Genomic DNA, 24409 nt, shown 5'->3' with positions numbered 1-24409 from the left:
ACTGTGTCCACCTGACCTACGAGAAGAAAAACAGGGTAGTCCTAAACCCTGGGGAAACCGATCTTGACATGTAGAAATAGAGAAAGTTGTTCTATTCCCAGGAAAATGAGAAGAAAGCAATCAAACTAGCAATGGGAGAAGCTCATCCAATTTATCTTATAAGATGCCTTTTATGATTTGGCAATGCCAGGCACTATTCTAGGCTTGACCTGTGGCCTCACTGTGGTACTCAAAATGCACTAGCGTGATCGAATCACCTCAGAAGCCCTGATGGCCTTACTGAAGCATTGCCCAGTACCAAAGACCTCAGCAATGGTCCTGAGTCTTCATTGACAAGGACAACTCATGCCCTGGTCATTAAGGCAGGAGGAGGGAAATAAATTTTAAATAAATTTTAGAAAAACACTTCCCTCAAAAATGGGTTAAGAGGCACAACTGCATCCTGGGACTAGGTTAACTATCAACTGGAAAAAATCCATTATTCGGAGTGACCTATTCCTTGACCAGGTGAGCAAGCCAGTATTGTATGTTCTTTGTTATGAATTTAATGCTATGAAGAGAAAATGGGCATCACTTCATACTCAGGGTGAAAAAGAGAGGTATTAGAAGTTGGGAGTGGATGGCCAGAGGAGCTAAGTTTTAGAATTTAACTCCATCTCACCCTATGTTTTCTTTGTAAAGTTATTTTCAGAATAAGGCATCTCCTTCCTTTAAGGTCAGAGAGGATTAAGACATTCAGAAACCACAGATTGTGGGATTTATTCCCATTGTGATTGCTGACTTCTAGTGTCAGCCTTTTGTTCTGCATGACATCTCTCGTCTTGCAAACTAGCAAGATTCCTGATTTTGGCAAAGATCCTGCTCTGTGAAGCATTTTCAGGTTAGGGATTTTTAGCAATGTCAGGTTTCTCTAAGACAGTCATAAAGAAAAGGTTGAGAGGACAAAGGATGCCACTGAGTTCTCACCTTAGAGCACAAAACTGCCATCACTGGGAAAGCACAGGTCAACACATCCAGGGTAGTCACAGTTTTCAGTTTAGAATGATACTCTTTTAAATCTCCTTACCTTATCAAATAGCTTTAATGAATATAACTTAGTTTAGGTACTCACCCCCTTTTGCTCTATTCATTGAAATAATTTGCATATGTATAACTACATGGAAAATACAATATTGTGTTTCTTGATATGTTTTATAACCTATACAAAAAATAAAGCCAAAGGAGCCTTCAAGAGAAATAAAGGACACTGCTGTCATCTAAGTAAATTGTCCAGAGAAGGAAGAGTGGAACAGATGATTACAAGTACTTAAGAAGAAGCATCACTTTGCCACTGGTGCAGAGACTATAATTATGTGCAATTCCCTACTTAGACTTTTTAGTTATGCTGAACATTGAAAAAACTAAGTGATGGGGGTGGAGATAGAAGAGAAAGGTAGAAATTTAAACACTCGATGTAGGATGTTCATTTAAATGGAGACATCGCCTCACCATAAAGGGGCAGTTACAGGTTTCGTAGTCTTGCTGCCCTGCTCTGTTGTCAAATCGTTGGCTTTTTTTTTTAAACCATGATTTTTGGGATCCTTATAAATCTTCATTATTACTTTGAAGTCAAGATTGGTTCATACTGCACTCAAAACATGATCGCTTTACATTGATAATGTTTTAATGCTCTGATTTTGCATATCTGGAGAAGATAAATCTTCAAACCTTGCAAATAAATCTTCTCTTTCTCTCCTGCCAAATCCATAATATGATCCTTTTCTGTCACTGACAGCACCATCAGATAAGTGGACGTGCCTTGCTTGGTTAGAAGTGTGCTGTGATTATTTTTTTTTTGCAGGAACAAGAACCAGACTAAAACACCTTCTGCTCATGTTGTTAAATTTTATCTTGGTTCTGTTTCTGGAGGTGTCCCCTCAAGTTCCAGTTCGATGGTGGAGTGCGCACTTCGGGATAATGTCTCCCCAAATCAGGTGTCCCACAGAGGAAGAGGAGAGACCGTCAAGACTTGGACTGTAGCAGATGACGCAAAAATAGACTAAATTAAATGTGGGGCTTGGCCTTCTCAGATTCCTAGGATCATCCTCTACCCTTCAACTGGAAATGAATTTACACCAGAAATGGTGTTGAGAGCATTCTAGGGAGGAGGAGGCAGATCCAAAGATAAGCAATCCATATAACCACTTGGAGACCTCAGAAAATGAAGTTTGAGATTCTGCAGCAGCACCAATATTTTTTGATTTCCTTTAATCATTTATAAGTAAAATGTGGTACAGAGAAGGGTATAACAGCTACACTACCCGAAGTCATGTGGCATTTTCTGTTTTCCCCCAACTTACATTTTTTTGTTATTCTTTCAGCAATCCTTCATATAAGAAGGACTTACATTATCATCCTTATTTTTGAGATGAGAACAGTGAAGCCCAGAAAAGGTTGTGCAGTGTGTCAGTGATGGCCCAAGGAAGAACAAATACCCAATTTTGCTCCTGTTTAATTCAGAACATCTATCATTTCAGTTCTAAGCATCCTTTCCTCCTTTTCCCTTGGTGGTTCTTATGAACAGGATCCCTCACCAACTGCACGTGGAGATGGATCCATGTTCAGAGTTGCAAAGAACTTAAAGACTCCGCGAGGGACTGCTTCCTATTGCCCTATTTGAACCTGTGGTGGAAGTGCCCTAGAGACGGATGCTGGGATTCTCTCCACCCCAGACTGCTGTAATTAGCTTTGCTAACAACTGTGATTGAACATAGCTTGTCTAGTCATTGTTCACTGACAGACACAGATAAGAGTCACATCTCCGAGTTGTATTCTAAATGCTGTTTCCTTCTTGGTAAACCCTGTAAGGCACTTGTCAGGGACACTGTTCTCTAACTGCTAGCAGCAGACACTGTCACTGCAAGACCTTCCAAAGCCTACGAAGGAGACTTTAGCAGATCCCGGGGGAGTTTACTGCCATGCACTGGGAGAGACTAATTCTATTTTGACCTTGCCCACTGAGTGACTTCTAATGGAAAATGTAGGTGATGCCTTGCATGAATAAGAGAAAAGGTAGTCTTTATCTTCCTGACCCTTGTGACTCCACAGTTTTAGATCTTCCCTGTAAGAACACTAGTAAATGAAAGTTACAATGTGTAATACATTCAGCCTATTCTTTAGAAAGCCCACGCTCTTATTAGAAGCAAAACAAAATGCTGCTTATGAGCACCTGCTGGTGAGGACCAAGCCAAGGCAGTGTGGGCGTTGGATGGGATGTGTTGCCCTGGCAGTAAATCCAAGTTGCTCACACCAAAGGAAGTGTTTCTAGGGACGCTATCTGAGCAAGAGGTAAATACTTCGTCATTCAGAACAGGCCATAAGTGACTGCTTCATCTCCAACAAGGGAAGGTTTGATTTGAAAAAGCAGAATAGTGGAATAGCAATTCTCTCTTCAGTCCACCCTTGATTTACAGTACACATTCCTTTTTTTTTTTTTTTTTTTGAAAGTTTTTACTACAGGGCACGTGTGCTCGCCAGAAAGACAGAGACAGAGAGACAGAAAGTGAAAAATCACACCCCAGGGGGGATGACCACACCACAATCCCTTCTCCATTCTCTTGGGATCTTGGGCATGCATGCACACATGCTTGGCGTGAGTTGAAGCCACCGGGTCCAGGACTTGAATTGCTATCGACTACATAGGAGTCCAGTGACATAGCCATTATACTAACTGCTGGTCCCACACATTCCTTTTTTAAGAAATTCAAGAGTTGAGGCTGGCAAGTGGCATGGTGAACTCTGACATGGCAGATTGCAATTTAAGTTCCAGACCTGGTGGCTTTCTCTCTCTCTCTCTCTCTCTGCCTCTCTTTGGTCAAAGAATAATAATAATAAGCAAAATTAAATAAGTAATTCTTTAAAAGAATTTTTAAATTCAAGAGTTTCTGTAATCAAACCTTTGTCAACCAAGTGTTGAGCTACTTTTGGCTGCTGAGTGTTTTTTTTTTTTTTTTTCAACAATAGCTTTTACATTATGATTCTAAATAACTATCAAAAAGGAACCACCAATCCCTTATGTGGTTTAAGATACTGTGCTATATCATAGAAACTCTGTGTTTCTCACCTATTCCCCAGTGCCACTAAATGTGATGATTCCACTTCATTGTTTTCTCACATTTGTCCCCAGTTTCAGTATTCACCACTGCTGCTGTAGCTGGGGCCTTCCCCACCTCTCACCTATACACTGCAATAGCCTTGCCTCCTAAATGCACCTCTCCACACACACTGCCCTTGCAGCCATCTCCCATCTGCTTCATCACCATCTCCAGTTACTTTTCTGAATCACAGATCTGATCAGACCACTCACAAATCCATCCTGCCTCTCCATTGCCTACAAAAATGAAAACCACACTATAATACTTCAGGTGGCAATAAAAGCCATGCACCTAGTCTCCATCTACTGGATCCTTCGTATAGTCTAAACTCCCTCTATTCTAAAACTTGCCCTTGCATGCCCTTGCGCCATCACTTTGATTGTCTTTGTGCCTTCACCCAGTGAACCTTACAAAAATCACCTTTTCTGACAACTCAAATGGCATTTTCTCCAGGAAATTTTCCACTGATTTTCTTCTAATCCAAACTAATCAATTGCTCCTTCCCCCACGTTCATATAGCACTATCAATCTATCTACTTTATTGAGCTGTATTATTCATACACCATATAATTCACCCATGTAAAGAGTACAATTTAATGGTTTTTAGTATAGTCAATAAAGTTGTACAACTGTCATACAGTCAGTTTTAGCATAGTTTCATCACCCCCTATCTGCAGTAGCTAGGTATTTTATAATTCCCCGCCCCCAGCCCTGGACAACCACCGATCTATTTTCTGTCTCTGTAGATTTTCCTGTTCAGGACATTTCATGTGAATGGTATCATACAGTATATGGTCCTCTGTGACTGGCTTCTTTCACTTAGCATGATATGTTTAAGGTCCATGTCACCTGCTGGCCCCTGGACTCACTTAATTTACCAAGTAAAATATAACTATCAAAAACTGATGGTTCTTGGGCCAGTCCAGTAACCTAGTTAAGAGAACAGGATCCCACATGGCCAACCATCATTGGAATCCCAGTCCCCCCAGTGGCTTGAAAAATATACCAGACACACGTGTGCTTAAAATCTCAGCAGGATGGAAAAATGTAGAGGACTGTGTGATCACACCCCACTGAGGGTGCTTTCTCTCTTTCTGTCTCATGAGTGTATGCATCCTCTGTCAATTAAAAAAGAAGACTGGTGGTTCTTAAATTAACTTTAGTTTCTGCACCATTTCCTAGAATTCGCACATGTTCTTATATTTGATTATTTCATGAAAGCAGATATTTTGGTAATAATAGTCATGAGGGGCCAGCAGGTGATTTCATGGTCAGGTGCTGAACTCCCACATGACCAACCGTGGTTTAAGTCTCAGACTGGTGGCTTGAAAATCACACTGGACATATGTGCATGCATGCCCAAAGCCTGAGAAGAGAATAGAGTCAAGGGATTGTGGTATGGCCATCCCCCATGAGGGGATGATTTTTCATTTTCCTTCTCTCTGTCTCTCTCTAGTGAGTACACACACCCTATGGCTAAAAAAATAATAATAATCATTATAATTATAATAGTAATAGTCATGAACTAGGTAGACAAAAGCCTGGAAGAAACACCAGCCTCCTGACTTGGCTGTATAGTATTTCATTGCAGCTCTTGGCTGGACTGGAGTTATTATTCTAGTCCAGAGTAATGGTTCTCAACCTCTTCTGAGAGTTAGAATCTCCTGTGAAGCTTCTTCAAAGTATAAATTATCTGGATCCTACCACTCAGATTATAGTTCCATAGATTGGTTAGGAGTCCAAATGTTACATGTTCTGAAAACCCTGGAGATGTTTCTGATGCACCACCAGGTTTGGGAATAAATATTTAAAAGTCACCCTGAGGTTAAAAAATGATCTTATAGAGCAAGTATGAACACTTCACTCCTGGAGAGTATTTATTCATCCCAGGATCATGCCCATTAATACTACGTAACATATATAAGGTACTTTTTATTTGGAAAGAGTTTTGCAGTCATCTTTTATTAGCTATGCTTACATGCTGGGTGCCCTTGTAACAAATAACATAATCCCTTTGTTTCCTAAATTTCCTCACGTGCAAACTGTAGGCGGTAAAACTGACCCACCGTCAAGGGGTATTGTGAAGACTAATGAGAGACTGGAGCACTCAGCCAACGTTCATACGTTACACACATGCTTATTAGACAGGTATGAAGTCCTAATCACAGCCTTTTAAAATGAACCATATACTAAAATACATAAATAGCCTTCCTAGAACCTTCCTCATCATCTGAAACATCCTTTCCCAATGCCAAAGTGCAGCAGTTCCCTCGGACGATTAAGAGTAATGAGCAGACAACAGCTGCAGTCACAGAGGAAGTCAGAGCCAGTGATAGCATAAGCAGGATATAAAACAGCCCTGAAATGGGAGTCACCCACCTTCCCTTACTACTTATAATGAAATCAAAGCTGATACTATTGGCCTGTCAGAAAGTCATGATTTTCACATGGAAAAAAATATGTCATGACTTTTCCAACAACCCAATATAAATACACTCTGTCTGAAAAATATTCTTAGGAAACATGTATGCATGTTCACACAAGATTTATTTATTTATTTTTTTTTTTTTGGAGAGTTTTTTTTTTCCTATAGGGTACGTGCACTCACCAGAAAGACAGAGAGACAGACAGAAAGCGAGAAATCACCCCCCCAGGGGAGATGGCCACACTGCAATCCCTTCTCCTCCATTCTCCTCTCAGGATCTTGGGCATGCATGCACATGCACCTGGAGTGAGTTTAAGTCACCGGGTCCAGGACTCGAACCACGGTCAATTACATGGGAGTCTAGTGACATAGCCATTATGCCAACTGCTGGTCCTTGTTCATACAAGTTTTTGAGCTGACACTTCTTATCCACTGTTGATGTTAAGCCTGAAGTTGTTTTCTAGTTTATTGATAGGTTTTGCAAAGCCACATTGAGCATCTTCTCATCTCTCCCATTTAACTAAAAGAATACATGACCAAAATGGAACCTTGAGGTGCCAGCTGGTGGTATGGTGGTTAGGGGCACTGGATTCTCACATGTCCAAGCATAGTTCAAGTCCCAGATCTGGTGGCTTGCTTTCTCACTTTCCCTCTCTCTCTCTTTCTCTGATCAAACTGGAAAATAATAATAAATAAAATAAAATAATTTTTAAAGAAAGAGACCTTGAGATCTACTTCAGGTTGGGGGTTGGTGAGAATGGAGAGGCAGAGGAGGAGACTAACCTGAGAACAGGGGCAATTCTTATAAGGATGTTGACCCACAATTAAGGGCTTATTTGCACTGTTTTCAGCTTCTTGGAAAAAGGCAAAAAACAAACATGTTTCTTTTTTTCCATTCTGCTTTGAAATGGTCACATAGTTTAAAGGACCAGTTCCATTCTATGTTATACATTTGAATTCAGTTATGATTAAATGGTTTCCATGCCTCCAAATGAGAACTAGTGCCTTAACACTGACCATAACTGATGTGAACTATAAGCCCTAAGCAAGCAGAATCTTTCTGGCACTTGCCTATGCTCTTGACCTTGGTCTTGACCTTTGGCCTTTCCTTTCCTCTGGCCTTCTTAGGGTCTAGGTTATATTCTGTCTTTAGTTGAGCTCAGGACCTGCTAACAATTAAATTCTATTTAACAAAAAAAAAAAAAAAAAATAGTACTAATCTCTGTGAATAATACAGCAGTGCTTGTTTTTTTGGAGGCTGCCAAGAGTTCCTTGAGATTACTTATGGTGTTGTTATAATTCAGCATCCTTGGGTCCTTGAGTAAGGACAACATCCCCATAGAAACATTCAGAGTTTGATCATCTGGCATGCTAGTTTGTTGGGGATTCTAGATTGGCCTCCAGAAGCTAGCAAGTTGAGATGCTATTTAACTTCTCACACCTGCCATAGCCATGAGACCTTTTCTGCCTGCCATATCCATGAGACCTCAATCGAAATTCAGAAGCTCCTGTGAAAAGAGCCTCAGTGCAGTGAGCCTCACTGGTTAGGTAAATTATCTATTATGCACAGTTAGTTTTTAAAATAATGTTAATTCCAGCATGTTTCTACCTCAATAATGTTTGAGAATTTCAGCATTTTTGCAGAATATTTTAGGGGGAAGAAGAGCCAGATAGTCTTCATTTCAGTAGTGAGGAGAAATTAATGCTAATATATACCTTCAAGGGGATTCATGTAAGTATCCTGAACACTCTTCTGTCAATACGGAAAATCCCCAGAAGTGTGCATCGTGGATGTTGGTCCATAAAAAGGTGCAAATAGTTGCAACAAGTTATATGATTTCCTCTTAGTCTTTCAAAATCCTGTTTTGCCAATATCTCAAAGAGAGTCTTCTTCTGCCTTGCAGATCTAGAATGCCTCAGCTTCTAATTCATCTCTCTCCTTTTTTTAATTGCCAGAAGGTTCATGCATTTGCCAGAGACAGAGAAAAAAGAGAAAGACAAGGAGAGGGAAAAAACACTCCTCCCAGTGGGGCGTGGGCCATAATCCCTTCTCTGTTTCTCTGTCTTGTCGGGATTTTTGACACACATGTATATGTGTGCCCAGAGTGTTTTTCAAGCCACCCGGCTGGGATTTGAACCATAGTTGGCCATGTGGGATCTGGCTCCCTTAACCACTAGGCCATGGGCCAACCCAGTTTCATCTCTTTCCTCAGTGAAATACAGGCTATCTGTGCTGCACTCCACTGCTCTCCTTGAAAGCAGAAGAAAAGGCTATGGAGTTTTTAAGACAGGACAGAAGTAAGGTAAATTTCTCCAGTGACCGGAACAGCTGAATGTGTGGTCTGAGTGGGAGGCAGCTGTGGATTAGAGAATAAACATAAAAATAAACTCACAAAAACACACAAGTAGAGAAAAGCGGGGATTGGGTGATCTGGACTCCTCTGATGGAGGCAGCCAACCCAGAAGCTGGTTCCAGCTTTATTCTTTTAAAGGGGAGAAAAGGGGGAAAGGGAAAGTGGAATGCAAAGTCAGTTGTTTTCAGATGTTAATTGACTGAAGATGTGAAGACATCTGGCACCAGGTAGTTCTATGTAAGTTTTCTCTTACCTTCTCAGGTCTTTTCTGATTAACACCTGTGGCTTCCTTTAACAAACTGCAGTTTCAAACACAGAGGCAGTTAGTGTATTCATATGTTAATGGAGATCGGTTTAGTCCTGCAAAGGATAGCCTATAAAACCCATTTCTGCACATTGTGTTTGCTCAGATTCGGCTGCTTCCTATAGCCTAGTACATGTTTTTATATCTTTCAAGGAGGAGCCTTAAAATCTTAGATAAAACTTAATCATCCTTACGCGTTAACTTTGCGTTCTCTCTTTCAGCTTCCTATAAAACAAAAGCAAACAAATATGATAGCCAACCAAGCAGCTTGGTGGTGAAGGCTGCTGGATCTCACCTGGCCAACTGAATAGTTCAAGTTCCAGACTGGTGGCTTGAAAAATCATACTGGGCATGTGTGTGTGCGCGTACATGCTTAAAATCCTAAGAGGGAAATGGAGGAGAAGGGATTGGTGTGGCTGTCACCACACCACGCCCTGGGGGTGTCATTTCTTATTTTCTCTCTCCCTCTCTCTCTGCCACCCTCCTGTGAGCACACATGCCCTATAGCAAATTAAAGCAAACATGAAAAAACACTCAACTGTTTACTAATGAATCTCCATGACTTGGCTTAATTCCCAAAATATATAAAGTGCTTTGAGTCATAAGGAATTGTCCAGGCAAAGCCAAATGGGTCACTGGAGGGTTGGGAAACAAAGACAATATTGTATATCAGGTTTAAAATGTTTAAAAGTCCAACATTGGCAGTTTTCCATTTATGCAGAAAGTCAACATTTATGGTACATATTTGCTCTAAAGAAAGATTTTTCTTACTGATCATGGATAGAAATCTTCCCAAAAACTTTCACAAAACCAGACAAAAAGCACCCTGTTTAACAGATGTTAAAATTTTCACTATTTTAATTATTATGTCACCTAAGTATCTACCCACCTCCTTAGAGCATCTCTTTATTTCTTTGCAGAAAGATTTAAATAAGCAATCTGTTTTCTTTCTAAATATTTTTGGTTTAACAATAGTACCTCTCTCCCTTGTATTTTAGTCCTGACTATTAAACAGTAAAAATGCTAATTAGTAGCCTCTATCTGCAAAGAAAAAGTTATTTCTTGATGGGTGAAGCTTCAAGCAAAGATAGAGACCTTATAGGGTGTTAAGTTAAATGGGTTAGGTTTCAGTGCTCAGGGGAAGGGATTAAGACTGAGTTGACCAACTCAGAGAGATTCTGGCTTAGCAGGAAAACTAAACTGAGATCAGAATGTATCAAAGATACCCACAAGACTAATACTATCAAAATGCAGATATTGATTGTAATTGTAGGGCAGTGAAAATAGGGGGAAATATTCTTTGTCATTCTTTTTAACGTGGAGCTGACTTCAGGCATAAAATAATGCACATGGAATTAATTTTATTTCTCTCCTATGTACTGATTATTTCTGGAGCAACATTGAGCTAAGGTGAAAGCCATATTCCTAGATATGTTTGACTCTGTCTAACCAACAAAAAGATCCTTACTAGATGCAGTCTTTGTACTTTAGACCTCCAAACTGTGAGCTGAATAAACCTCAATTCTTATAAATCCCCCATTTCAGGTATTTTCTGTTATTAACCAATCAGTGAACTAGAATAGGAGGAATAATAAGTCATCTCATTAAAATGATACAAAGGAAAAAAAATACAGTAATAAATCACATTAACAGAAAAAGACAGAAACTATATGATCATATCTATAGATTCAGGAAAAGCATTTGATAAAATACATCTTTTCATGATCAAGACTCTTAGCAAAATAGAGTTAGAAGAGATATTCCTCACCACAAAAAGTCATATACAACAGACCTATTGCAAACATCATATTGGGTTGTTGGAAAAGTCATGACACATTTTTGCATAGGACAAATATGTCATGACTCTTCCGACAACCCAATACTAAATGGAGAAAAGCTGAAAGCCTTCCCACTAAAAACTAGAACAAGACAAGGCTGTCCACTTTCTCCACTCCTTTTCAACATAGTCCTAGCCAATGCAATCAGACAAGAGAACAAAATAAAAGGCATTCAAATAAAAAAGAAAAGGCTAAACTGTCCCTATTTGCAGATGTAAAATAAAATCTACTAGGGGACCAGCAGATATCATAATGGCTATGTCGCTGGACTCCCACGTTGTCAACCGCAGTTCGAGTCCTGGACCCGGTGGCTTAAAATTCACACCAGGCGCGTGTGCATGCGTGCCCAAGATCCCAAGAGGAGAATGGAGGAGAAAGGATTGCGGCATGGCCATCCCCTCTGGAGGGTGATTTCTCGCTTTCTGTCTCTCTGTCTCTCTCTATCTGTCTGGCGAGCACACACACCCTATAGCAAAAACCTCTCCAAAAAAAGAAAAAAAAATCTACTAGAACTGATCAAAGAATTCAATAAAGTAGCAGAGTCAATATACAAAAATCTATATCATTTTTTTTTTTGAGAGGTTTTTGCTATAGGGCGTGTGCGCTTGCCAGACAGACAGAGAGAGACAGAAAGCAAAAATCACCCCCCAGGGGGGATGGCCACGCTGCAATCCCTTCTCCTCCATTCTCCTCTTGGGATCTTGGGCACGCATGCACACGCGCCTGGTGTGAATTTTAAGCCACCGGGTCCAGGATGCGAACCGCGGTCAACTACATGGGAGTCCAGCAACATAGCCATTACGCTAACTGCTGGTCCCAAAAAATCTATATCATTTTTACACTTAACAATGAACAGACCAATTGCTTTGAGGAAAGCAGTTCCACTTACAATAGACACAAAATGAACAAGATACCTAGGAATAAACCTAACCAAAGAGGTTAAAGACCTCTACAAGGAAAACTATGAAAAACTGAAAAAAGAAATTGAGTAGGATATAAGAAAATGGAAGGACATCCTATGTTCTTGGATTGGAAGAATCAATATAATCAACATGTCAGTTTCGCCCAAATTTATATATTCAGTGCAATTTCGATCCAATTGCCTGTGATATTCTTCACAGAAATAGGAAAAACAGATTCTTAAAATTTGTCTAGAATCATAAAAGACCCCTTTTTCACCAAGGCAATACTGTGGAAAAAGAATAAAGTAAGAGATATCTCACTACCCAACTTCAAAATATAATACAAAGTAGTGATAATCAAAGCAGAAGGGTACTAGCACACAAATAGACACATAGACCAATGGGACAGAACAGAGATGCCAGGAATAAACCCCAAATCACACAGCCAACCCATCTTTGACAATGGGTACAAGACAACACAGTGAAGAGAAAGTCAGCAAATAGCGCTGAAAGAACTAGATAGCCACCTGCAGAAAAATGAAACTGAACCCCTATCTTTCACCAGTAACAAGAATCAACTCAAAGTGGATCAAAGATTTGAATATATAGCCTCAAACCATAAAACTACTAGTAGAAAATGTAAGGGAGACTCTTGATATTGGAACAGGCAAAGATTTCTTAAATAAGACCACTAATGCACAGGTAATAATCCCCAAAATAGAAAAATGGGATTACGTCAAGCTGAAAAGCTTCCTCACAGCAAAGAATACAATAATTATAGTGAAAAGACAATAGGAGAAAATTTTGGCAAGTTATCCCTCAAATAATTGATATCCAGAATATATAGGGAATTCAAGCAGCTTACCCATTAAAAAATGAATATTCCAAATTAAAATCCACAAATGAATAGACAACTCTCCAAGGAAGACTTAAGAATGGCCAAAAGGCACATGAAAAAATGTCGAGTCTCTTGTTATAAGGGAACTATAAATTAAAACCACAATGAGATACCATTTAACCCCAGTTAGAATTGCTAGGATTAAAAAAATAATAAGTGCTGGTGAGGCTGTGTTGAAAAGAGAACCCTCTTACACCATTGGTGAGAATGTAAAATAGTACAACCCGTGGAAAGCAATGTGAGAGTTCCTTAAAAAACCTACAAATAGGGACCAGCAGTTAGCGTAATGGCTATGTCACTGGACTCCCATGTAGTCGACCGTGGTTCGCGTCCCGGACCCAGTGGTTTAAAACTCACGCCGGGTGCGTGTGCATGCGTGCCCAAGATCCCGAGAGGAGAATGGAGGAGAAGGGATTGCGGCGTGGCCATCCCCCCTGGGGGTGATTTCTCGCTCTCTGTCTGTCTCTCTCTGTCTGGCGAGCACACGCTCCCTTTAACAAAAACCTTTCCAAAAAACAAACAAACAAACAAAAAACCTACAAATAGAACTACCATGTCACCCAGTAATCCCACTCCTTGGTATTATATATACATACATACATACATACTATGGAATATTACTCAGCTATAAGAAACAGTGAGATCTTATCACTTGATTCAAACTGGATGAATATGGAAGACTTAATGTTAAAGGAAGTGAGCCATACTTTGAAGGAACACACTATATAGCCCCACTCAGTTTGTACCAACTGTCTGGACCCTGTGGCAGAGATTGGGTGATCTGAAGATATGATGGTAGAGAGGACAAATGTAGATACTAGAGACTGAAAGGGAGGAGAGTGGATGGTAGAGGGTGGGTGTGACGTGCAAAGGGAACAAACATTTAACCGACCAAAAAACTGAAAAGTTTCCTGTTGAAAAAAAATTATATATCTATACACACATATATATCTATTACATACATCATGATGGGGACTTTTATTAAAGTGTGAAATTAATCTGGGAGGAAAAAAAAAGCCAAAACATCACAAAATGCATGTAGACTAAGCATGTAGTATATTAGCACTCAGAACAGCACATGAACAAATGGGAGAAATCAGAGGTGAGTCCTGCTTCCACTGCCCAATGGCTAAAATCCAAATATTTTAGCTTGGTATTCAGTGTCTTGGATTCGGTGTCCTTTCCACTTTCCAGCCCTTTTCCTGCAAATGCCAGACATTCTGCAGTGCATCTTACATTTGCCCACCTCCATGTCCTTGTGTCATTCCCACCACTCACAGCCTCCATTTCTCAAAATTCTATCCTTTTCTCAAGGCTTTGGAATCCTACCATATTTAGAAATTTTGGGGGATTCTCACCTTCTCCTTATCTAAAGTCTGGTCCTTGCTGTCTACAGTACTTGCAGAGGCATAATCCACAGATTGCTTGTTGCCCCAGCGCACTGCAGGCTCCCGCAAGGCAGAGGCCACACAGACAGTGCCCCTCTCTGTGCACTGCTGCCACACAGACCTTGGTGCCTCGCCAAGAGTAGGTGCTGAATAGACTCATGATTGAATGAATGATGATTTCTCACCCTGCCCCTGTTGTGCTCTTGGACAAAACACTTTGCCTCTTCCAGTCTCAGTTGCCTCAGCTGTGAACAGAGGATAACAGCATGGATGTACTCCCCAGGTGTGCCGTGAAGAATAAGCCAATGACTGAAAAGCAATTTGAAAATGTAAAATGAAATGCTATATATAAATGTTACATAATCAAAATCATTTCCCTCTGTATTATGTTTTATTTGGCTTTATATCTTCGAATCCTTTGTGGGTTTCAGAATTTCACAGATGCAATATCATCCACATTAGCACCTACATTCTCTTGGGTAATAAACGATTTTGTGTATTATAGCTCACGGCTACTTTTCCCTGGCATACTCACACATGAATCTGTCATAATTTGGGGTATTCATAATAACTAATGATACAATTCACATCTAAGGGACAATCCTTTTTTTTTTTTTTTTTCACTTTTTGGCCTGCAAGCTATTATTCCCACAATGCTGCCTCAAGGGAACTAACTCCCATTAGTATAAAATCCAGATGATGAGCACACTGCTTAAAGCCCAAATCTTCTAGAACCTAAAATGAGACCTGAAAAGTGGTTGGGGTTTGAAGCACTACTTGTTTTCTGTGGCCCTCTTTGTCCCAGATGGTGAATCCCTCCCTTACTTTATTGTGGTGTATGTGCTTCCAAGCACTTGCTGTCGTGTGGCTTCCTAGGTACCGGGAAAGCTGTGGATGAGGCAAAGTAGCCCCTTCCACATGAAAGCAAGGCAATGCGATGTTTAATGTTTAAAACGATATTTTCTTTCTTAGTATGTTTCAAGAAAGAGGTTGCCTATAGAAAAATTAATTTTCCTGAAATATCTCCAGTTCCTATCAAATCAGCCTTTTGACTTTTAGTGCATAGTAAGATAGTAGTCCTAGAATAATCCTTCAATTTAGAAAGATATTCTAAGGAAAAAGAGATGGGAGCAATATCATAGAGTTCTTGTGAGGATCAGGTGAGTCACTGGATATAAAGGGTTATATGGCACATGCCATATAATAAGTAGTAAGTATTAGGGCTTGTTATCAGTAAAAGGCTTAGTATAAGCCTGGCCCTGTGCTAGGCTCTCATTTGATCTGCATAATGAACTCAGAAAAAAACTAATCACCTTGGGACCAGCAGATGGTGTAATGGTTACTTCACTGAACTCCCCTGTAGCTGACCATGGTTCAAGTCCCAGACTCGGTGGCTTGGAATCCATACCGGGCACATGTGCATGTGTTCCCAAAATCCCGAAAAGATACTGGAGGATAAGGGATTGCAGCATGGCCATCCTCCCGGGAGGTGATTTCTCGCTTTCTGTCTCTTTGTCTGTCTCTGTTTGTCTCTGTCTCTCCAGTGAGTGCACATGCCCTAGAGCTAAAAAAATTTTTAAAAATTAAAAACACCTCTCTAAAAGAAAAACCCTAATCACCTCCACTTCCCCACCCCATTTAGCTTAGAGAAACTAAGCAACTTGTCCAACATCAAGTTAGTTAGGAGTTAGTAAGGAATAAAGAGAAAATCCAAACCTTCACTTGTGGGTTTTCCACTGTACACGGAGAACTCTCTACTGTTCTTAGTTTTGGTTTATGTAAGGAGATTGCACTAATTAATTTTAGGTGTCAATTTGACTGTACTATGGGGTGCCCAGATTAAACATTATTTTTGGATGTGTCTGTGAGGGTGTTTCTGGATGAGATTAACATTTGAATCAGTGAACTCAGTAGTTTTCTCTCCTTAGTTTGGGCCTGAATAGAATGAAAAGGCAGAAGAAGGAGAAATGCACCTCTTTTGCTTTCTGCCTGCCTGCATGAGCTGGGACATCAGACTTCTCCTGTCCTTGGGCTGAGATTTACACTGTCAATTACCTTGATTCTCAGACCTCAGACTTGGTACAGAATTATACTACCAGCCTTCCTAGGTCTCTAACTTGCAGACCACAAAATGTGGGCCTTCATAACTGAGTGAGTCAATTCCTCATAATAAAGCAGTATCATATACACACACATACATATATACATATACACGTATCTCCCCTTGGTCCTGGTGCTCTAGTGAACCCGGACTAAGAGACTACAATGCCCTCCACTCCTAAAGCATATCTTTCCTTTCTAAATAGCTAATTCCTCAGTTACTCATTTTGTTATGAAGTTTTAAAACTAAGAGTAGTCTTTTTAATCTTTTCTAGTGATTCCTAAACAATTTCTTTAGTTTTGTAACAGGCCATCGTTTTTCAAGATTGTTGTAGTCTCCCACCAGGCTTATTTTCAATGGCATCAATTTTTAAGAAGCCCTGTTTAGGGCCGGCAGGTGGTGTGGAAGCTAAGGGACTTGATCCCATGTGCTGGCTATATGGTTTGAGTCCTCAGCCCCGTGACCTGAAAATCACACTGGGTGCATGTGCATGTATGTCTGAAATCTCAAAATCCCCAGGAGAACATGGAGAAGATGGGATTGCAGTGTGGCCATCCCCCTGGGGGTCAATTTCTCACTTTCTCTCTCTCTTGTGAGTGCATGCATCCTATAGAAATCAACTAAAAAAGAAAAAAGCCCAATTTAATTTTTCTTCTGGAGAACATACAATGAAATCCCAAGTTTTTGAGAAACAAAACCTACCCCCTCCCCATTTCTGTTACCACATTTTAACTTGGGTGGCAATACAAGTCTCTTATAGGTCAGTCGCTTTGTCACCCAGATGTAATGAGATAGCATTGTGTTGTGGGTGGTGTCACACTACCTGCAAATACAGTACCAGAGAAACCTCTATTACAACAATAGCTAGCTCCCAGTGTGGTGCAAACTAACACCATACTTTAGTTTGCCCAGTATACCTACATGATACGTTGTGGTCCACACAGTAGTTAATATTTAAAAGTACATTACCATTAAATTCTCTCTCCCATCTCTGTGAAATTGGCCAGAAATATCTCTGCAGTTTTTCAAATAGGAAACTGAGATACAGAAAGTTAACCCTTGCCCATGGACTCAGAATGAATGCATAGCAGAACTGGTGTTAGGATCTGCAGTTTCTGACCGAACCGCTTCCAATTGTGAAGTTTTCCCAAAGTGAATGACTGTATGTTGAGAGAAATAGTGGGAATAGGAGAGAAGAAATGATACTGTTCACTTAAGTAAAATCTCAACTCTGGGTCTGCTTCTATAATTCTTCCTGTTTTGATGATTCATTCCCATTAACAGCCTGCAAACATTTGCCAGTACAAAAGTAGACAGTGAGGGCTCTGTAGTGATGCACTGCTTAAGAGAAGCCAGATGCCACACGGCAGCTGCAGTTCAAGTCTCAGCCTGGTCAGCTTGCAAACATGCTGGGCTCATGCATGAGTACCCAAGATCCTACAGGCTGGGGGACTGGAGGAAAGGGATCACTGCATGACCATGCCCTGTGGAGGGTGTCTCCCTCTCCTGTGTGCAAGTTTCGGAAGTGGAAAAAAAAAAAAAAAAAAAAAAAAAAAAAGATTATGAGGGCCCTTTCCCTTCATTTCCGTTTATAGAATGAAAGGATAATAATCCAGTGAGGTTAAATAAATGGAAATTGCACATATAAAGAGGAATTGTTCAGACCTATTTTCTCATTTCAACCCCATTTTCTTCTCTTTTTGGCAGTCGGTACTATGATAAGAGCAACGCATTTGCAGCGTTTTGTAGCCATTGTCATGGTGTCCCCCTTAAGCAGCTAACCACAGTGGGCCAATTCTCCATATGCTGTTTTATGGCCAAGGAAATAAGGGTAAATGGAGGTTAAGTGACTGCTAGGAGCACTCGCCAGGGCAGCTGCTCAGATTAGAATCCATGACTCCTACCCTCACATCTTACTGAAATTCAGAAGATTCTAAAATATTGTTTTAGTGTCAGAGCAGGAACAGTAGCTGCAGACAAATTTGCTTACCATTCACAAAGAGACTAGGCCAGTTTCCATGGTCCCAGCAAAATCTTCTCACCCCCAAGCCACTTCACAAACTTCCTCAACCTTTTGAATGAAAGAAAATTCCTTTTGTAAATTGATTGGAAGTGAACAAGTTACTTTCACATTCAGATTTTTAGTGTTCTTATTTCACTGAGAGAGATACAGGCACCCCTGATAGGATTGGCTCAAAAGGCAATGCCCTTTACCCAGTCCTCCTGCTAGTTAGGATCTTGGGTGAGCACGTGCACTGTGTTTCAGGCTCATTCAGGATCTGAACCCATGGTCAGCCGTGTGGCTCTCAGCACTGTAGATCGATGTGCCACTTCCTGTGCCACTGAAGCTTGGCTCAGATTTTCACAGTCTTCTGTTTGTTTAATACAGATAGTATAGTATTAGCATGAGTTCTTGCAGTAACAAATAGATCTCACTTTCCCTTGTAGAATATGGAGAAGGCTCAAATTCAAAAGATTGCGATGCGGGGAAATGGCAAGGTATTTAAGTATGTAAGTCTTGTGTCTAAGTGATAAGTTCTTATCAAAAACCAACTGCAGGGACCAGCAGATGGCATAATCATTGTGTCACCGGACTCCCATGTAGTCGACCACAATTCAAGCCCCAGACGGTGGCTTGAAACTCACACTGTGTGTGTGCCCAAAATCCAGAGAGGAGACTGGAGGAGAAGGGACTGTGGCATGGCCATCCCACCTGGGGAGTGATTTCTCACATTCTGTCTCTCTTTCAGGTGAGTGTATATACCCTATAGCAAACATCTCTTTCTAAAAAGAAAAAAAAAAAAAAAACAACAACAACAAAAGGTGGTTAAAATATTAATGTAGTCTGGGAGCTGGCAGGTGGGCATGGTGGTTAAGGTGGCTGGACTCCCACATGACAGTGGTTCGAGTCCTGGACCTGGCAACTTGCTTTCTCACTTTCCTTCTCTCCCTCTGTCTCTCTCTGGTCAACTTCAAAAAACTAAAATTAAAATAATGACAATGAATAAAATTAAATAATTGTTTAAAAAAATATTTGAATGGGGGCTGACAGGTGGCATGGCATGGTGGTTAAGTGTGCTGAATTCCGACATGGCCAACTGTGGTTTGAGTCCTGGACCTGGTGGCTTTCTTTCTCACTTTCTCTCTCTCTCTCTCTCTTCAAATTAAAATAAATAAATAAATAAAGTTAAAATAATTCTTTAAAAATTTTTAAAAAATGAATGTAGTCTGAATATGCTGTCTTTTACATGTCATCCATTCTTTTAAATTTTCTTTAAAAAAAAAAAGTAAAGTTTACTTATTTCTCTGAGAGGAAACAGGCACCCTCAAGAGGGTCTTCATGCCATGATCTACCCCTAGTTTCATCCAGCCAGGATCACGGGTAGATGTGCACAATCTGGCTTACACAAGGAGACCTCTATGTACAAACATTGCACCTTTCCATGTGACTCCAGCATCATGGAACGTTGTTGTTTCTGCTGTACTAGCTGCTCCATGTCATTTATTATTTTTTTTAAAAAAAGAATTATTTATTGGGACCAGCAGTTAGCGTAGTGGCTATGTCACTGGATTCTCATGTAGTCAACCGTGGTTCAAGTCCTGGACCCGGCGGCTTAAACTCATGCTGGGCACATGTGTGTGTGTGCCCAAGATCCTGAGAGGAGAATGGAGAAGGAATTGTGGCGTGGCCATCCCCCCCTGGGGAGTGATTTCTCACTTTCTGTCTGTCTCTCTCTGTCTTTCTGGCGAGCACATGCGCCTTATAGCAAAAAAAAAAAAAAAAATGATTTATTTATTAATTCCATTTGTTGTTATTCTTTTTTAATTTGACCAGAGAGAGAGAAGGGAAAAATGAGAAAGAAAGCTGCCAAGTCTGGGACTTGAACTATGGTTGGCCATGTGGGAAGCTAGCATCCCAACCACCACACCACCTGCTGGCCCCCTACACATCATTTATTCTACAAAAAATGGGATCTGTTACTTCTCTGAAAACCCATGGATCCTTTTGGCTGGAACTGTCATCTTCCAGTAATTAACCAAAATGATGAACACAAACGGAAAGAAGAGAGGCATCCGATACACATTCTCTGGTCTTTGGCAACATATATGTGAATCTACAAGAAAGGTGATATTGTAGACATGGAGGGAATGGGTACTGTTCAAAAAGGAATGCCCACGAATGTTACCATGGCAAAACTGGAAGCATCTACAATGTTACCCAGCATGCTGTTGGCGTGGTTGTAAACAAACAAGTTAAGGGCAAGATTCTTGCCAAGAGAGTTAATGTGTGTATAGAGCATATTAAGCATTCTAAGAGCAGAGATAGCTTTCTAAAACATGTGAAGGAACATGACCAGAAAAAGAAGAAAGCCAAAGAGAAAGGTACCTGGGTTCAACTAAAGCCCCACCCTGTTAAGCCTGAGCTACTGGAACCTATTCCCTATTAATTCATGGCATGATGGATGTTAAAAATAAACTAACCTATGGTCTATTAAAAAAAAAAAACATGGATGATTATATCTTTATCGAACAAATGCGAAACCTTGGAAATCAGGACATGAAAGTCACATGTTTTAATTCTAACTTACTTCATAAAAGTAAATTCCCTTTATTTCCTTTTTTCATCATCTGATGTAGACACTATAGTAAGTACAGTCATCAGCTGGTGTTTGGCTCCTATTACCAGGGTGATTTTTAAAATAATCATTAGTATCTGCGAAAAACCTTCACAGGGTGTTAATATGATAAGCACTGTTGGCAAACTTTTTCTCTGGTTACATCCAGAAGTGTGAGCGAAAAAAAAAAACAAAAAACAAGGAAATATATTTCTTCCATGAGAATTTCCTGATTATTCCAGTCAAAGATGATGTTTCCTGACAGGCTTCAATGGGGAGGCTTGCAGAGAGGTTAATAAAAACAAATAGAAGTACATAATTTTAAAAACAAATCAAAGTGGAATTCTCTTGTTAGAACCAAGTAGGGAATAGAATCTTTATCCTTGGTCTTCTCACCTCTTGTTTGGGACCTCCAGCCCTGTCCCCAACCCACCCTCATCTCCCATCCCAACCTGGGCAGAGGCCCAATGTATATCCCATTTGTGTGGCATTCATCGAATTATTTGTGGGCAAAGGCCATTCTCCTGGGCCACTGGAATGGAATGGTCTTTTTTACTTGAATATGTGTGATTTTTGCACCACTGACTTATTAATTTCTTAGGCCCTGCTAAAGACTATCCAGGTCCTGTTTTTCTTGTCTTTCTGATGACCTACCAATGGACCTTTTTCTTTCCCCATTAAGAAAGGATTTTGAGGACTCAGAGTTTGAAATTCAGTGCAGGCCAGAGCTCACCTAAGAGCTGCAGCCTCTCTAGGGAGGGGCCGTTTCACAATCCCTTTGTCTTCCTTCTCTTCAGTAACCTCATCTGAACCTTCTTATGAGACGGTCAGTGATATGGATCTTACAGAGATCAGATGGCCACTGAAATAAAACTTGGAACTCCCTAACATGTGAATAGTTGCCCATACTGAGAGACTTTTAGGACTCCTTTAGGAATTTGGGGATCTGAGGGAGACAATGGTATTTGTGAAAAACCTTCAAACTTGTGGTGTGGGCTGAAACTGGAATCAAGAGGCGAGTGAAGGAACATGGAAGCTTGACCTTGACCCCTTTCCTGTCATGTATGCTTTCATTCCCACTAAGGTGTTGGGTGCCTACCTATGGTAGGTGCGGTTATAGGCAGTGAGGCCCCTATCCACCCAGAGCAGGCAGTTTAGAACATACCTACAATCTAGGCCTCAGCCTGGAAAGCAAGAACTCCCAACCCTGGGACCAGCAGTTAGGGTAATGGCTATGTCGCTGGACTCCCACGTAGTCGACTGCGGTTGGATCCGGTTGGATCCCGGATCCGGTGGCTTAGACTCAGGTCGGGCGCATGTGCGTGCCTGCCCAAGATCCTGAGAGGAGAATGAAGGAGAAGAGATTACGGCATGGCCATTCCCCCTGGGGAGTGATTTCTTGCTTTCTGTCTCTCTGTCTCTGTCTGGTGAGCGCTCCCGCCCAAAACAAAAAAAAAAAAAAAAAAAAAAAAAAAAAAAAAGAAAAGAAAAGAAAAAGAACTCCCCTCTTCTGGTACTGTATCTGCAGCTCCGTGTGTGTGTGTGTGTGTGTGTGTGTGTGTGTGTGGTGTGTGTGCACTGCAGCAAGTAAAGACTTAAAAACCAGCTGAAGAAACCATCAGAGGCCAAGATGAGCAGCGGTGACCCGGTCAGCCAAGTCAGCATGGTCAGCAGGGCGAGCAGAGCCCACAAAACCATCTTCCAGCGTTGTTCAACAGGGGATGACCGAAAGCTCAGGCACCTGATGCTCACCTTCTACCGAGATCTCTGAGCTGGCCCCACAACAATCCCAGCTAGGACGTTTCAAAGAAGTAAGGGGGTGGGCGCCAAGTGGGACAGCTGTGGCTCTCTCTGCAGCTTCCCGTCCGCCAAGATGGATGATTCTGGCCCCTCCGGAGTCCTGACAGAGCCAGGAGACAGTGGCAAAAGCCACCGTTGTGGATGCCACCCGGCAGGGCAGCCGGCCTTGAAGGGAGGAGGCCTTGTGGTGCCCAGAACGCCCTAGTTGGGAAGAGTTGACCTAGGCGTCTGGTAAAGGTCGCTGGCTGGCGGCGGCGTGGAGGGCAGCGGTGTGTGGGGGGGAACGGGTACCGAACTTTCTGGGAGCTTTTCGGGACCAGAATTGGTTTCCAGAGAGCATGGAGTTCCCAGGTCCGGGCCTCAGCCTCCAGCAGTAGCGGGGTGACCTGGCGCCCGACTTCCCTCAGGGCCCTCGGCTTCCTCCACCGCCTGGGGCTCCTCAGGCCTCCCAGTTCGGCGCTTTCCCCGAGCTCCAGGTACCAGCAATGTCCACTTAGTCTCGGCTCGCGCAACGCTTGGGCTTTTCGTTCCACAGCAAGCCAACAGGCGGCGGTCCCGGGGACTCCCACCTTCTCTCAAGCCCCGCAGGGGCCTTTCGGGGCCGCCGCCTCCCTCCCGAGGCGGCCAGGTCTCACTGCAGCTAGCCGCGCACCGCGCGCCAGCAGCCACCGCGCTTCGCAGCAGCCAACTTCCCTGCCCGCGGCGCGTCTCCCCAGACAGCCCTTGACCGCAGGCGATTGGACAGCATTGGAGGGGAGGGGCCTAGCGCTAGGCACCGCCCACGGTCGCCTAGCATCCCAGTGTCAACTCGATTGGCACGGGTTGCTAAACGCCCCACCCCGCGGGGCTGGCCTTGGGGCAGCTCCGCCCCTCCCTCCTCCCAGCCACGCCTCCCTCCAGAGCCTGGTCGCCTCAGCCCCGCGTTCCGCCTCATTCGCTGAGCAGGTCCACGAATTGTCAGCGCGCTCCGAGTGACCGCTGAGCCCAGGCGACTGCGGGCTTGCAGTGTTCACCCCAAGGTGTCGACCCGAGCCAATGTGCCCCGGTCCGCTGGGGAGTGAGCAGCCACCGATCGGGGCAACTTGGGACTCAGGACCCGCAGCAGGGGCGTCGGTTTGCGATCGAGACACGGCGAGGAAGGTGAGTGGCCACGCTCAGGGCGAGCGGCTCCTCTCCGCGCCGTTCCGCGGCCGGCGAGCAGGGGACCGGACGCGTCCTGGCGCCCTTCGGTCAGTCAGTCCACACGAGTGTGGCCGCTGTGGGAGGTCAAGGCTGGGCGGGATTTACTCCGAGCCAACATCCGCACTCCCGAACTTGTTTTCAAACCATCCTAACTCGGCCTGGGACACTGCTGTGCGTACGTACCAACTTGGAGTAATTGCCATCATTAGGTGGGGCCCGGGGACGCGTCCCCTGCCCCTCCGTGGCGGCCACACGGCGCGCTGGGGGCGGCCACTGTGCCCACCCGTGTGCGGACGGTAGCTCCCAAATGGCGTGCTGACGGGCTACTGAAAAATGAACGGGCGCCGGAGCCGGTGCGTCTCGGTAACCCGGCGTCCGAGTCTAGCCCGTGGGCTGAGCGAGCGCGCGTCGAGTTGGTGTGTGTGTGTGGGGGGGGGGGTCATCAGTGTCCGGGGAAGTGGAGTGGCC

At 42.5% G+C, this 24409-nt stretch overlaps 1 protein-coding gene and 1 long non-coding RNA gene across 3 annotated transcripts in view; one reads left to right on the top strand and one right to left on the bottom strand.

The window, feature by feature from the left end:
• Positions 1-24409, top strand: part of MARCHF3 (membrane associated ring-CH-type finger 3) — a 225392-nt gene that overhangs the window by 30989 nt on the left and 169994 nt on the right. The window contains exon 1 of one of the 2 annotated variants that reach the window (XM_006145533.3): positions 23664-23899. The exons of the other annotated variant lie outside the window; for it this stretch is intronic. The gene's annotated coding sequence lies outside the window, so the exon portion shown is untranslated. Of the gene's footprint in view, positions 1-23663; positions 23900-24409 lie in introns of those variants that run through there. 2 annotated transcript variants of the gene reach the window in all.
• Positions 13483-23458, bottom strand: LOC102498996 (uncharacterized). The gene is made up of 3 exons (XR_334108.3): positions 22712-23458; positions 18334-18414; positions 13483-14551 (listed from the first exon to the last, which is right to left on the bottom strand). It is a non-coding gene; the product is annotated as an uncharacterized LOC102498996 (long non-coding RNA).

This window comes from Tupaia chinensis, unplaced genomic scaffold, assembly GCF_000334495.1.
Source record: "Tupaia chinensis unplaced genomic scaffold, TupChi_1.0 Scaffold000152_1, whole genome shotgun sequence".
NCBI classification, from domain to species: Eukaryota; Metazoa; Chordata; class Mammalia; order Scandentia; family Tupaiidae; genus Tupaia; species Tupaia belangeri.
This window is presented reverse-complemented; position numbering and strand designations above follow the sequence as displayed.